Source organism: Brassica napus, chromosome C6 (assembly GCF_020379485.1).
Source record: "Brassica napus cultivar Da-Ae chromosome C6, Da-Ae, whole genome shotgun sequence".
Lineage (NCBI taxonomy): Eukaryota > Viridiplantae > Streptophyta > Magnoliopsida > Brassicales > Brassicaceae > Brassica > Brassica napus.
This window is the reverse complement of record NC_063449.1, coordinates 14,735,495-14,750,507: the sequence shown is the minus strand read 5'-3', so window position 1 is coordinate 14,750,507 and position 15,013 is coordinate 14,735,495.

The following is a 15,013-nucleotide window of genomic DNA, read 5'->3' as shown; positions in this document are numbered from 1 at the left end:
GGTTTTTAGACTGAAGGCTTGATGAAGACTCAGTTTCTGATGACTGATTCTATCCTTGATCATGGTATCTGTCGTGTTCTATAAGAAAAAAAAATGTTGAACACTAAACCTACGCAGAACACAGCAAAAACAAAAAAATTAAAGGTTTTTATTTTTTACTAAGAAACATGATTGTACATGTGCAAAGAACCCGAGAATTGTTTCTTAAATCTCTCCAAGAATTTTAATCTCTAACCTTTCTACTGGGAAAAAAAATTCAAGTGTTATTTGGATTCGTGAGGATGATGCTTACGGTTTGTAGACTAACCTTTTATAGTTGTAGATGCACCATCTTGAAGAGAAGGAAGATGCATTGAATTTGAAATCATGGTTGTAGTGGATCGAAAGAGTTAAGAAGGTAGTTAATGGGAGACAATCACTTCATAGTAACGGTTCCGGGGAGAAAACCGGAGATGAAACGACACCAAAATTTCTTGATCCAGGGAATCATCATCACGATTCGTCTAGAATAGCTTTCCCGAAACTCCATTGGAGATGAATGAGAAGTCGATGAGCAAGATGAACAGTAGATGTCGATGGCCCCGAGAAGGTGAATGTAAGTAGTTGGATTAGGTATTGTTTTGGAACAGTCCAACTAAATATTATTGTAGCCCAATAATGTAAAGCCTAAATATAAATGAAACAAAAACTAAAGAAACTGCCCATACGTAGTGAAACAAAGCACAGCGTATTAGAAGACGGGACACGTGTCGCGTTGTTAGGACTTGAGTTACTGACGTGACATCCTATGTGGCACGTCCTGGAGTGAATAAACTCTACTTTATATATATAGATATTCATATATCTTACAAACCATTAAGAACTTATATCATACATTCATATATAATAAAAACACTAAGAACTTGAATCAGATCCTGAATCAGAATCAGTACATGACGGTTCTAACTGATCTTCAGAAACGTATTCGTCATTGGGAGGAACAACCGGCGTCGAATCATAATCTGAATCATCTTCCACAACATAAGTTTCAAAGCGTAACATTTCACTTCGTGCTACAACTTGGTTGTGTGTATCATCTTGTAACGCAGTAAGAGCAACTTCGGAAGTTTCTAGAACCCCTCTAGTCACAACTTTCGTACATGCCCACCAATCGTTTGCTGATGTGCCTCGAACCCGAGGATAAGGAATGAAACAAACTTGATCACAATTACCGGATAAGATGAATGGGTCATATTTCTCGTACTGCCAGCGCGGAGACACTTCGACGATTCCCGATTTATGTTTTCGAATCCCCCCGACCTACAATTGTATCAAACCACTTACACTTAAAAACCATGGCTTTAAGCCCAACAGAACCAGAATACTCAACCATCATCATCTCCTTGATCAAGCCGTAATAGTCAATGTCTGTCGTACCCCGGACTTGAACACCGTAATGTTGGGTTCTTTTATCTTGGCCATGGCTATGTGTGTGGAAGTAGTATCCTCGTCAGAAATAAATCGGCCAAGCTTTATAATTTTGTTTCGGGCCTTGTACGAAATCCAACATCCACAATGGAAACTGATATAACTTACTTGCTTCGTTAACCTGTTAATTAAAATTATGTCAATGATAAATTCATATTGATAATCAAATTGTATCAAAAACTTACATAGTTTTTCACACATTCCGCATAGTGGTTGTCTTTCGCTATTTGTAGATCATTACCACATATATTTGGGTTGTTGTCCATCATAAACTCCTCAAACATCGTGTTCCGTAGTTGTTATAAAATGATTATAACAGACATTGTTAAAAATGTAAAATATATAAACTATTTAAAATACCTTTCGTATGGCTCAAATGCAGGACAATTGAGCACCAAAAACGTTTGTAACACAATATAGTCATCATCGGTTAGATGCCGCCGCTCTATTTTTCCACTAACTCGACCTTCATGGTAAAACATATTTGGCACATCTGGATCATGATATATAAAGCGAATATCTCCAGGTTGCAAAACGGTAGCGGGCACTTCTGGATTTCCAAAGTGATGTGCAGAAACTCTAGAATCTCCTCAGTAAGACACTGGGAAATAATGAAACCTGCAATATGTGCCTTACTTTTAACTTTTTTCTTCAGATGGTACATGTATCGCTCGAAAAGATACATCCATCTATATTGCACTGGACCACCTAGAGCAGCTTTATCTGGCAAATGCACAACGAGATGCTCCATAACATCAAAAAATGAAGGTGGAAAAATATTTTCCAAATTGCAAAGCTTTACCGCAATGTTTTCTTTTAAAATGGCAACATCTTCGTTCTTTAGTATTTTTGCAGAGATATCCCGAAAGATGAGTGTTATCTCTACATAAAACATTTTTGAGTTAGTGCATGCATAGTATGACTTCAAATTTTTTTTTTTAAAAAATTACCTAAAATTGCGATGTGGACATTTTTGGGAAGTAACTCCTTAAACGCAAATGGGAGAAGTCGTTGCATGATGACGTAGCAATCATGACTTTTTAGGCCTGAAAGCTTCGAACTAGTCTCGTCTATACATCTACCATAAATAATAATTACTTTTGATCCTGACTCGGTAAAGATGGCGAGATACGGTTCTCGAGTCACGTTGTTTTCGGTTTTGACATCTTGCACAAGGAAATAACATGGTTTTCCCTCTATAAAATAAGTTTGATTGGAAGCAAATGCGATAGAACATCAACACCTTCCTTAAACTCACGAGAAACACAATTATTGATCCGATCAATGTGTCGATACATCCACTCTCTTGAATAAAAATAATCAGACATTGATAAACTATCGAATTTTGCCCCAACTCTCTCGAATGAAAGCGTTTCTATGTTTGATATCGAACTAGTTGTATGAGAGTGAAGTGCTCGCTTGTTTTTATATAAAACATCTTGCCACGTTTTAGCTATGGTTTGCTACAACATTTGCTAGGAAATCTGCCACGAAATGCTACGAAATTTGCTATGAAATGGAGTCGTAGCAAGTTTAAAATATCTTGAATTATTTGGCCTGAACATTTTCGGAATGATGGAACGTTACATTTATAATAAGCCACGATCTTAGCTACGAAAACGTGTCGTGGCTTTTTCGTTTTGTTTTTATCCCCGACACTTGCGTACGATTGACTGGTGGGACGGTTTTTTGGTAGTTGCTTACGAATTTGATACGGTTTTGTTTACCGTAGCTATATTTTCCGCTTTAAAAAAAATAAAAACTAAACATACGATTGAACCGAAGCAATTCATAGCTAATTAACACACGAATTGACACGTTCTCACATCGTACCAAGTTGCCACGTTACTTTCCGTTGTAAAGTCGTAGCAAATATAAGCCATGTTTTGTTTTCGTAGCAAAATCTTAGCGGATTTGCTATGCTTTAGCTACGGTTTGCTACGTTTCTTTATTCGTAGCTAAAACATAGCAAAGTCGTAGCCTTTTTCTTGTTTGCTACGATTATACGGTAGCAACGTCATTGCTATTTGTGTTTTTTTTTACTAGTGATTGAGTTGTGTTAGATTTCAATAGTTTTTCAAATGATAGCTACCATATATGAGAGTCAAAACTTGCACAATCAAATTAATAATGAAAAATATAACTTTTTGAAGAACCGTTTTTTCTACTATAGCAAACATCAGTAATAAAAAAGTATATGCGGTATAAATACGATGATAAGAAAGCGAACTAAAAACCAATATACTTAATTTGGAATTAACGCAAGAGCCTTCCAAAAGACGAAAATGTACATGAAATTCGAATGGAAGCGAAATTACAACATACATCGAATAAGCCAAGGTAGCAAAATCTATCAAAGTTCACTAGACTGCGTTATCTTGTCTCTTCGGTTTTCCGTTGATGGTTTCGTGTTTTTTTGGAACTGTTTTTGATTGCTTTACCGAATGTTTTTTCGTAAAAAAATTTTGAAGTTTGTTTACGGAGAATTGTTTTATAAAACTTCGTTTTGATTTTTTTACGAAACTTTTTCCATACAAACTTTCTGAAGTTTTTTCGGAAGGCGGTTTCGTAATTTTTCTTTTTTTCTTATAAGTTTTTTCCATGCAACTTTCCGAAATTGTTTTACGGAAGATTGTTTTGTAAAACTTGTTTTTCTCTTAAACACTTTTCCATACGTGTAAACTTAAATTAGCGTGATGAGAATGTGTTTTTGGTGTAACAACTTTGTCTAAAAAGCATTACCAATGATGTTTTATGTTGGCGTGAAGTTTAAATTTTAACTTGATGGCCGAGATATTGAATCAAACACTTAATCTCAAACTCAAACTCTTTATTATAACTCTCAATCCTTTAGAAAATAACTCAAAACTAAAGCTCTCTCTTATCTCACAAGTTATGCAACACTCTTGCATATCCTTTATATATAAAACTAAGTTCCTAAACTCATTAGGAAACCCCTCTTATAGATAACTCTAACATATATTCTTTCTTAATCTCATAAGAAAGTGGTAGCTTATTCCCTAAGCTACTTCAAGTTTAAATCAACATTCTCCCCCTTAAACTTGAAATCTTCTCTTGACACATCTTGCATCCCGATTAACTCTCTCATCTCTTTAAACTTGATTCTCCCCAATGCTTTGGTAAGTATGTCTGCCTTCTGTTTCACTCCGGCGACATGCTCAACGCTTACCAAGCCCTTTTCGACACATTCTCTTATAAAATGAAACCTTGTGTGAATGTGTTTACTACGGCCATGGAATACTGGATTCTTGGACAATGCTATTGCAGATTTGTTGTCGATTCTCATCACCACCTTATCACACTTTGATCCGAGCACCTCGCCAGGTAGATCATTCAACAATATTGCTTGTTTAGATGCTTCTGTTGCAGCCATAAACTCTGCCTCACAAGAAGATAAGGCAACTATTTCTTGCTTTTGAGAGCACCATGTAATAGGGTTCCCACCGAGATAAAATATATGGCCTGTGGTGCTCTTGCTGTCATCTGGATCAACGTTATAACTGCTATCACTGTACCCGACCAGACCTTCTTCCGATGCTTTACCAAACTTCAGTCCGTATGACAATGTACCTTTCAGATATCGCAACACTTGCTTCAACGCAGCCTTGTGAGACTCCTTTGGGTTATGCATATACCTGCTTAGAATACCAACACTACACGCAAGATCAGGCCTTGTATGTATTAAGTATCGCAAGCATCCAATGTTCCTTCGGTAATCCATCTCATCAACACTCGCTTCTTCTTCTGCTTTGCAAAGTTTCAGTCCCGCGTCCATAGGTATGTGTACTGCATTGCATTCCTTTAATCCAGCTTCTTCTACTATCTTTGCCGCATATTTCTCTTGGCTTAACACAATACACTCTTTTCTTTGAGTAACTTCTATCCCAAGGTAGTAACTCAACTTACCAAGATCAGACATATCAAACTTTGTTGCCATATCTCTCTTAAAACCGACTATCATGTCCATGTTTGAACCTGTCACAAGCAAGTCGTCCACATATACTGCTACAATCAAGAGACAGCCGTGCTCTTCCTTTCGACACAGTGACGGTTTTTAAGGCACCGTTTGAAGTTTAACTCATGCAATACGTTGTTGAGCTTCTCCTTCCATGCCCTTGGGGCTTGTCTAAGGCCATATAGTGCCTTCCTTAGCTTATAGACTTTAGTCTCTTTTCCTTTGATGACGAATCCCTCAGGCTGAGACACAAACACTTCCTCTTTAAGGTCACCGTGAAGGAAGGCGGTCTTGACATCTAGGTGATGCAATTCCCATCCTCGAGAGGCCGCTATCCCAATAATGAGTCTCACGGTTTCTATCCGAGCAACTGGAGCGAAGACCTCATCGAAATCTATCCCATGTTTTTGTATGTAACCTTTGGCAACCAACCTCGCCTTGTATTTATTGATGCTTCCATCAGAATTTCGCTTCACCTTGAAGATCCATTTTAGTCCAATGGCTTTGCAGTTTGGAGGAAGAACGACCAAGTTCCAAGTTTTGTTCTTCACTATTGATCTAATCTCATCTTCACAAGCACCTCTCCAAGCTTTTAGCTCCTTTGCCTCTTCATAGTTCCATGGTTCCTCGTTCACCAACATTAACAGATGTTCACACTCAAACTCACATAATGTCTCATACATCTCATCTTCTTCAGCAAGTAACTCGCAGTCTTCGAGGTAACTTGGTGCCTTGGTCACACGCGAGGAACGCCTCAACTCTACTGGTTCCTCTTGTTGTGGATTTTGAGTCGCGTCATAAACTTCTTCCTTCGCTTTGACATCTCCTTCGTCTTGAGAAATATCCTGATCACTAATTACTTTGAAACCAAAGTCTATCGTACCAGACATACCGTTGCCCTCTTTCTTCTCATCTGACCACTTCCACCTTTGACTTTCATTGAAAACTACGTCTCTACTAACCACAATTCTCTTAGTTATTGGGTTGACTAGTCGATAGGCTTTACTTCCGGGCTCTGTTCCAAGATGAACCAGAGCACGAGAACGATCGTCAAGGTTTCTCAGGTGCGGTGAGTCTATCTTCACATAACCAATGCAACCGAATACTCTTATGTGGGCAATACGAGGTTTTTTTCCCTTGAAGCTTTCATATGGCGTTTGGAACAGCAGGGTCCTTGTTACTATCCTATTTATAAGATAGGTTGCGTGTCTCACTGCTTCTCCCCACAAGAAGTTTGGAATGTCCATGTGCTTTAGGATACTTCGTGTCATCTCCATCAGCGTTCTGTTTCTCCTTTCGACAACTCCGTTTTGCTGCGGCGAATATGGTGCTGTTAAGTGACGTTTGATCCCTGAGCTCTTGCAGTAATCATTAAACTCTGAAGAAGTGAATTCTCCTCCTCTGTCTGTTCGTAGTGTTTTGATCCTTGCTCCTTTCTCTTGCTCAACTAGTGCTTTAAACTTCTTAAACTTGGTGAAAGCTTCACGCTTCTCTTTCATTACTATGGTCCACATATATCTTTAATAGTCATCGATCAAGAGAAATACGTACCTGTTGTTACCGGCTGTTGGTGGCGAAATAGGACCGCATAGGTCGCCATGTAATAACTCTAAAACCTCAGTTGCACGATATGAGATTTCTTGTGGGAATGATTTTCGTATTTGCTTCCCACGCAAGCAAGCTTCGCATGTTTCTCTTTCAACGGCAAAACGCGGCATACCGATCACTAGACCCTTGTTAACCATGATCTTTAAATTGCTTAGACCTACATGTCCCAAGCGAGAGTGCCACTTTGATGTCTCTTTGTGGAGTATCTGTAGACACTTCGTATTTTCTACCTCCATAACCACTTTATATAATCGGTTTGGTGACCGTTTTGCTTTCACCAGCTGATGTTTATCTCGATCAAAGATAAACAAGTGATCTTCTTTCATTCTTACCTCACATCCTGATTCTGTAGCTTGCCCGAGGCTTATGATGTTGCTCTGGAGATCATGAATGTAATATACGTCGGTGAGTATCTTTCTTTCGCCACTTGATGTATTAAAAAGGATGGATCATTTCCTTTTATGTTTATACGAGAATCATCTCCAAATCTCACCTTTCCGGTTATGCTTTTATCAATCTTTGTGAAATACTCGAGATTCCCGGTCATACGGTTGCTAGCGCCATTGTCTAGGTACCACAGGTTATCTCCGGTTGTGGTGAAGAGTTGTTTTGGTATGACATTCCGTTCATTGAGATACACGACCTCATTGACCATCAACTCGTCCGCTTCATGCGTAGTTTATTCTTCACTTTGTACTTCTTGAAGTTTTAGTAAACGGTCAGGACATTTTGTGCAACGTGTCCTATCTTGTCACACCAGAAGCATACTACACTTGATGCATCTCTCTCCTGTGGTCGATAGTAACCTCCATTCTGTTGATATCCAAATCTCCCACGTCCTCTTCCTCGGTATCCAAATCGGCCACCTCTGCCTCTTCCTCTTGTTGAGTCATATTTCTCTTGTGGTTGAGAATCTGAATTAGCATACATAAGTCTGTTCTGACTTTGATCTTCTTGTTTCTCATCCTCTTCATCAGTAATCCTCTCTTCATATGCCTTTAACCTTCCCACAATATCCTCAAAACTTGTTTTGTTAAGATCAAGGACTTGTTCTAAAGCCGCTATGATGTGTATGTATTTCTTTCTTGGTAGACTACGGAGAAACTTCTTTACTATCTTTGGCTCATCAATATTTTCTCCTAATGCTGCCGATTTTGATGATAGCTCAGAGATTCTTCCAACAAATACATCAATTCTTTCGCTTTCTTTCATCTTCAAGCGATTAAACTCTGCTGTCAGGGTTTGTAGGCGTGCTTCTCGTACACGGTCAGCTCCCATGTACCTCATCTTTATCGCTTCCCATACGTCCTTTGCGGTATCAAGGTTCCCTACTTGCAGTATCAGCGATTCTGGTACTGATTGGAAAAGCAATGCTTTCGCTAGATCATTCTTCTCACCATTCTCTTCTCCCGGGTCAATGGCCTCCCAGGCCTTGTGAACCTTCAACGCTGCCATCATCCGTATTGTCCATACCGTGTAGTTGGTGTCGGTGAGTAATGGACACTGTATGGATGTAGAGCCACCGCTCTTATGGTTTGTGTTAACCGTTGATTGAAGGATATCTCCCATGGCTTAGGCAAAGCTCCTTTTGTTTGATCCAAAAGCTCTGATACCAATTATTGAATCAAACACTTAATCTCAAACTCAAACTCTTTATTATAACTCTCAATCCTTTAGAAAATAACTCAAAACTAAAGCTCTCTCTTATCTCACAAGTTATGCAACACTCTTGCATATCCTTTATATATAAAACTAAGTTCCTAAACTCATTAGGAAACCCCTCTTATAGATAACTCTAACATATATTCTTTCTTAATCTCATAAGAAAGTGGTAGTTTATTCCCTAAGCTACTTCAAGTTTAAATCAACATGAGAAACAGTTTTGTTTAATAATGTGAAAGCTTTGTTTAAAGCTTGTTATCAAAGGTGTTATACCAAGTGGCCATAAAGAGTGATCTGTCCACAGATTATTGCAAGGTGCTAAAAAGGGTGTGACAGAGTCATCCTTGGAATTTGTCAAAATGAGATGCATAGTATAAGTCATCTTCGCAGTTTGTTATGAGGAAGAAGGCAGAAGAGACTTGATGGCTATTAGTTGCTAGGTAGATGTTCAATGTTTGGCATTGAAGACGAGAGAAATTATTTTGTTAGTTTTCGAAAGTTGTTTTCGTGTGACTTATTTTCAGAAAACTATTTTGTTAGCTCGTTCTTGTCAGAAGATGACAATCTCGTGTAAGTTTATTTGTTTCTTATATGTTTTGTTTTGTTTTGTATCCGAAATGTTAAAAAGTGTAAGTTGAATGTGTATGTCATGACCCAATTCCATTATCCAGCTCACAAATGCAAATCCGTCAAGGCCTAGGCCCAGTCGAAATGGTCCAAGGTATTTTCTATAAATACCCATTCCCATAGCTTTGTATTCTCCGAAACATTAAAAAAATTAGAGAAGAGAAGAGAGAGTTAAAAGAAATGGGAATGTTGAACTGTAGAGAGTTCTGAGATCATCGCCGGAGCCACCACATGCCGTGACCACGCTGACCTCGTCCCCGCCATTAGCAACCGCAGGTAACCACAACAAAACCACGCTCATTTTCTGCCGTTTTAGTAAATCAATCGTAACTTCCTAACTGTTGAGAAATTCGTGCATGCAAGACTACCATCATGTTCCTCTCGTTGAGACGAAGCCATAAACACCAACCACCCCGCAATCGGAGTCTGGACGAGCCCTCACGCACCTCCGGAAGATTGCCCTTCGCGAGTGCGTGAAACGCATGCACCGCTGTCTCCGCCGCCAGCTCGCCGGAGCCGCCGTCAGTCCACCGCCGGGAAGAAGCCACCGCGCCTCCGCCTCCGCCGTCGCCGGTGACTTTTCCGGTAAGCCAACGCTCTTCAGCCGTCGCCACCGGCGACTCGCCAACTCGGCCAAGTCGACCCGGTGAGTCAACTTGGTGACTCGGTCAACCGGTTGGTTTGATCGGTTTAAATTGTTTTTGGTTCGGTTAGGGTAAACCGGTCGGTTAAGTCAAATTGATTTCTGGTCAAGGGTTGACCAGATTGAGCTTTGACCTGTGGGTTTACTTTTCTCTAGACATTGACCAGACCCGTTTTAAACTGTTGGAAAGGCGTTCTGACTCGAAATTTCGATTTGATTGCAGATTTGGAGTCCATTTGAGCAGCTGGAGTTCTTATAGACAACTTCTCTTCATTGCTAAGGTGAGGGCTACTCCGATTAAATCCCGAACTAGTTTAGTACTACCGTTATGAAAAGTCTAGTTTCGAAACATGATACGTCTCTGTGAATCGAGTTTGTTTGAGAGTCTTGTTTGTTCATTATTGTTATTGATTGTTAAACCAGAAATAGGATAATATAGGATTCAACGGTTGATTGAAATGACTGATCTTAAGAACTGTTATATATATATATATATATGTATATATGTGAGTGCATGTGTTGAGATTGCAGAGTGCAGAGGTGTCTGCACTAGGCCACATGATTTTTGGGGTGCAGAGGTGTCTGCACTAGGCCACGGGATTTGCGGGGTACATAGACGTTTGTACTAGGCCGTCTGTTTGAGAGATCGCGTGGCACGGAGATATCTGTACAAGGTCGTGTGTTTTGCTAGGTACAGTGACGTTTGTACTAGGCCACCTGTTTGTGGAGATTGTGGGGGTACAGAGTGGACTACTGTACTTACGACGCTAGTCCACTAGAAATATATTGATTGTTCTGTGTGGTGTAATAGACACAGTGATTGTCTCATGCTAGAGCTAGGCCTACATAGTTGTAGTGCTATGAACTGAGTCAGTGGTTTGCGGTTTAGCATCCCATACCTCACCGGGGGATTCCTCTGTCGCTCACCCCTCCTTCTTTCCCCTTTCAGGTGAGACCGATGAGCAGGAGTGATTATATCAGACCGGTGATTTTGGGCTTTTACTACTATCGGGCTTTGGACTTTTATCAATTTTATCGTTTTATCGCTTTTGGGCCTTTGGGCTTCTATCTATCGTTTATGTTATTTCGTATTTCGGACTTTCGGTTTATGTCATACTTTATATTTTAGATGTTATCATTATTGGGCCTTTAGGCCTTATGGTATCATATTGACTTTTATATTATGATATGGAGATTAGTATTATTATTTCGGTTGTATTATATTATTATTATTTTATTTCCGATTTTATTTATTTATTATATCTCGGAAGTGACGGGCGTCACAATTTTGGTATCAGAGCGGGGTTTAGTCCCAGCTCCGACTAACAATTCGTGGAGACTCGGTTTTAAATAGGTTTTAAATCGTTTTAAAAAATATTTCTAAGGGATGTGGGGATTTTTATAAAAATAGCACCTTTCCGTTCGAAATCACTCCTTTAAATTGTTGGTATCCAGAGTAAGCAGAAGTTAAATTTTTCGTTTCCCCTTTCAGATGCCGCCTAAGAGGAGAGTTGTTCGTACTCAGACCGTTCGAGATGCTAGAGAGGCAGGAGATGAGCCTGTGCCGCCCGCGGTTCCGCCACCAGCAGCTCCACCTATTGATCAGGATGCTTTGAGACAGATGGTTCAGGATGCGGCTAGGAAGGCTGCACAGGAGGTAGTCCAGCTAGCTGCCCAGGAGGCTGCCCGAGTAGCTGCTCAGGAGGTTGGCAGATAGATGGCTGCAGCTCAGTAGGGTCAGCAGATTCCTCATGGTCCTCAGGTTCAGGTGCAGCAGGGTCCGCAGATTCACATGCAGTAGGGCCCACCAGTTCAGGTTCAGCAGGATCATCAGGTTCCACATCAGCAGGCACCATCTCATCAGTATCCGCAGGTTCTTGTTAAGCCGGTTCCAGGAGTTTTTCAGTTTTTACCGCCGCCACCTGCTTTCCCGGTTTAGGTGCCCGAGGTTGATGAAACATTTATCAGGGTGCTGGGACAGATGAAGTATGTGTATTTGGAGCATTTCAGTGGAACGACGGAACCTATAGTTGCTCACGATTGGAAGCACAGTTTGGATAAGTGTTTGAAGACCATCTCCTGCCCGCCAAGGCTCAAGCTTAACATCGCTGAGGTGTATTTGCGTGGAGATGCATCAATCTGGTGGGATGGAGTGAGACTGATGCACCGTGGCGAGCTGACATATGATGATTTTCTTTACGCGTTCAACAAGTAGTAATTTCTGAGGGAAGCTTTGCATGAGAAGAAGAATGATTTCGAGCATTTGAGGCAGGGTAAAAAGTTTGTCAGGGAGTATGAGGGGGAGTTTAACCAACTCCGTAGGATTGTGGAGGCTGGTTCAACATAGATGAGGAGGATCTGATCAGGAGGTTCTTAGATGGGATGCGTGTGGAACTTCGCGGTAGGTGCAGACAAGAAAAAATCTTGTAACAGCCGAGAAAATTACTCAAGTAAGTGGAAGTCGGATTGATCTTTTCCCGTGGATGTTTGTGGATCCCAAGGTACATAAGAAAAAATTAGAAATTCTTTCCATCTGAAGAAATAAATTCTTCGGGAAGTTTAGTGGATTGAAAATGCTCGCGGTTCGGCCTAGAACATCCTAGTCGGACGTGAAAATTAATCGAAAATTTATTAAAGGGCCTTAAGATAGCAGTGACCTTAGAATTATTTTAGAAATGTTTTGGTCTAAGAAATCTAGGTTTATTGTCAAGGAGAAACATTCCCGCCTGTTCGGATCAGCTTATTACACGTTTGGGATTTAAATACAGCCTATTTGGGCCCATCTACGACGTGCTAAGCGTGTTTGAAAGTTTACGGAAGATGCAGCTGCTTGCTTACCTCCTTCAAGCACCTGGACATGTGCTTCTCCATGACTGGACAACCTCCAAGCAGTTCTTGTCTCATTTCTATTGGATGCTTTGGTGGCTGGCCACAAAGCTTGGTTTTATTGGCCAAAATTGTGGCTAAGACACCAAGCTGTCTCCTATTGGTTGGTTTGGGCGGCAGAGACACCTCCTGCTTGTCATGCATGACCAAAACCCTCCCATGAGCTCATTCTCCCGCCTATAAATAGCAGACCACCCCCTTAGTTCGTTCTCCACTTTTAAAAACCCGACCATAGGCACCCGAGAGAACCCGAGAACACTTGAGACTTAAGGTAACGTTTTGGTCTTTAGATTTCCTTTTTTTTTTTTTTTTTAATTAGCTTTCTTTTCCTTTTCATATCCTACCCTCCCTGTGTCTAGATTTCTAAAGTTCTAGAGTTTTCCCGATAAAAGTTCAAAGTGAAGACGACCGCGAGATAGAAGCGTTTGCAGTCCGAAACTTTCGTCTAAGTGTTGAGGTGAGTCTCGGTTATGGGTTATGATTGTTGTGTGGGCGGTTAGCGCCTGCAAAACAAGAGTATTGGTTGATGCATTGCTAGGTTGCGCGTTTAGATATATAATGATATGATAAGGATTGATGTTTGTGAATGATATTGAGTTATATCGTCGGGCCTCGGCTCGAGGGGTATAACATGTTTGTGATACCTTGATGTTTTGTTACATACTCTTGTGTCATTGCATTATATTGTTTGGGCCTCGGCTCAGATAATATAACATGATTGATCATGTCTTATCGGGGAAACCCGTGAATCCACGGACTTGATCCGTGAGGGTCCGACACTCGGTTGGAGTGTCGTGAGAGTCATTGGTGTCCACTTGAGGCCCGTGCCTTGTCCGGGACTTTACCAAAATTAGTTCTGGGAAGGACGCGAAGACACGTGTGATAGGGCTAGCTACCCTCGACTGTGTAGCTGCATGACGATGCAGCAAGAGTTTATCCGGGCCATCGACTTTTTAGACTTTTTGTTTAGAGCCAATGGGCGCAAGAAGGGATGTGTTATGGAGTTTGTATCGAGATAGGAACCAATGGCGAGAGGCAGTCCTCGACGATCGATAATGATCTAACCACTCGTTAAGAGTGGATGCTTGTTTACGTGATTGCTTTATTTTTGCATTGCATATTTTTTTAATATAATTGATCTTTGTTGCTTGATGTTTGAAGCATAATGGGGGGAGGGATAAATAATTGTTAGGAAACTTGACTCACTGAGCAAAATAGTTGCTCATTAGACTCTTTGTTATGCACGTAACCCGTAGTAGGTTCCATTTGGGATCGAAGGAGCACAAAGCTGTTAGTGTAGATTTGCTACCTTTTGCAAACATGTACGTTTTGTAATATGTAAGATATGGTTTTGAATATCGGCCGAGCATGTATAAAGTTTTGATGTGGTTGAAGTTAAACGATATATGAATAAGAAAAGGTTTGTGAAATGCTTGGATTCCATATGATACTAGTCCTATTCCGGGACGAACTAACTAACGGTTTCAAACTCGGGTTGCAAAACCTTAACTTGGAATCGCTAGGAAACCCGTTCTTGGACATATGATCTTGGGATTTCGGATCTGATCTGGGAACCTCAGATCAAATGTTTGGGCATGTGGTAGTAGTATCTCGGATCTGGTTAGAGTTCTTTAGTTCGTCGTGCATGTTCTTGTTTGATTGGTGCATGGCAAACTAATTTACTTTTACTTATTCCGGATCGTGGGTGTTACAACTAAGGTGGTATCAGAGTATGGTTCACTTTGCTTACTTGGGAACCTGTTTTCAATTATTTATCGAGTCAAAGGTGTCGCAAAAGGTAGAATAGTAAACCAACATGCTCCTTTGTTAGATAAGTTGGGATTAGTACTAACCCTAGGTTGTGCTGCAGTATGTTTCCAAGACGTACAAGGAGTGAGGAGCCAATGATGAGACCACCAAGATATGGACAATGTAATTCTGAAACCCGCAGAGCCTATTCAAACCTTGAGGTAACAGATGATTCTGCGATAGCACAAGGAAATAACCATTACTATGAACATGAACATGAGTCGACCGGAAGAAATCCGACGGATTCACATATGGGCTATGAGCAAGAAGAACGATATGAGGATTTAAGGGAGAGGAATCAAGTACCTGATATGTATGGATCGAGGCGGAATTAT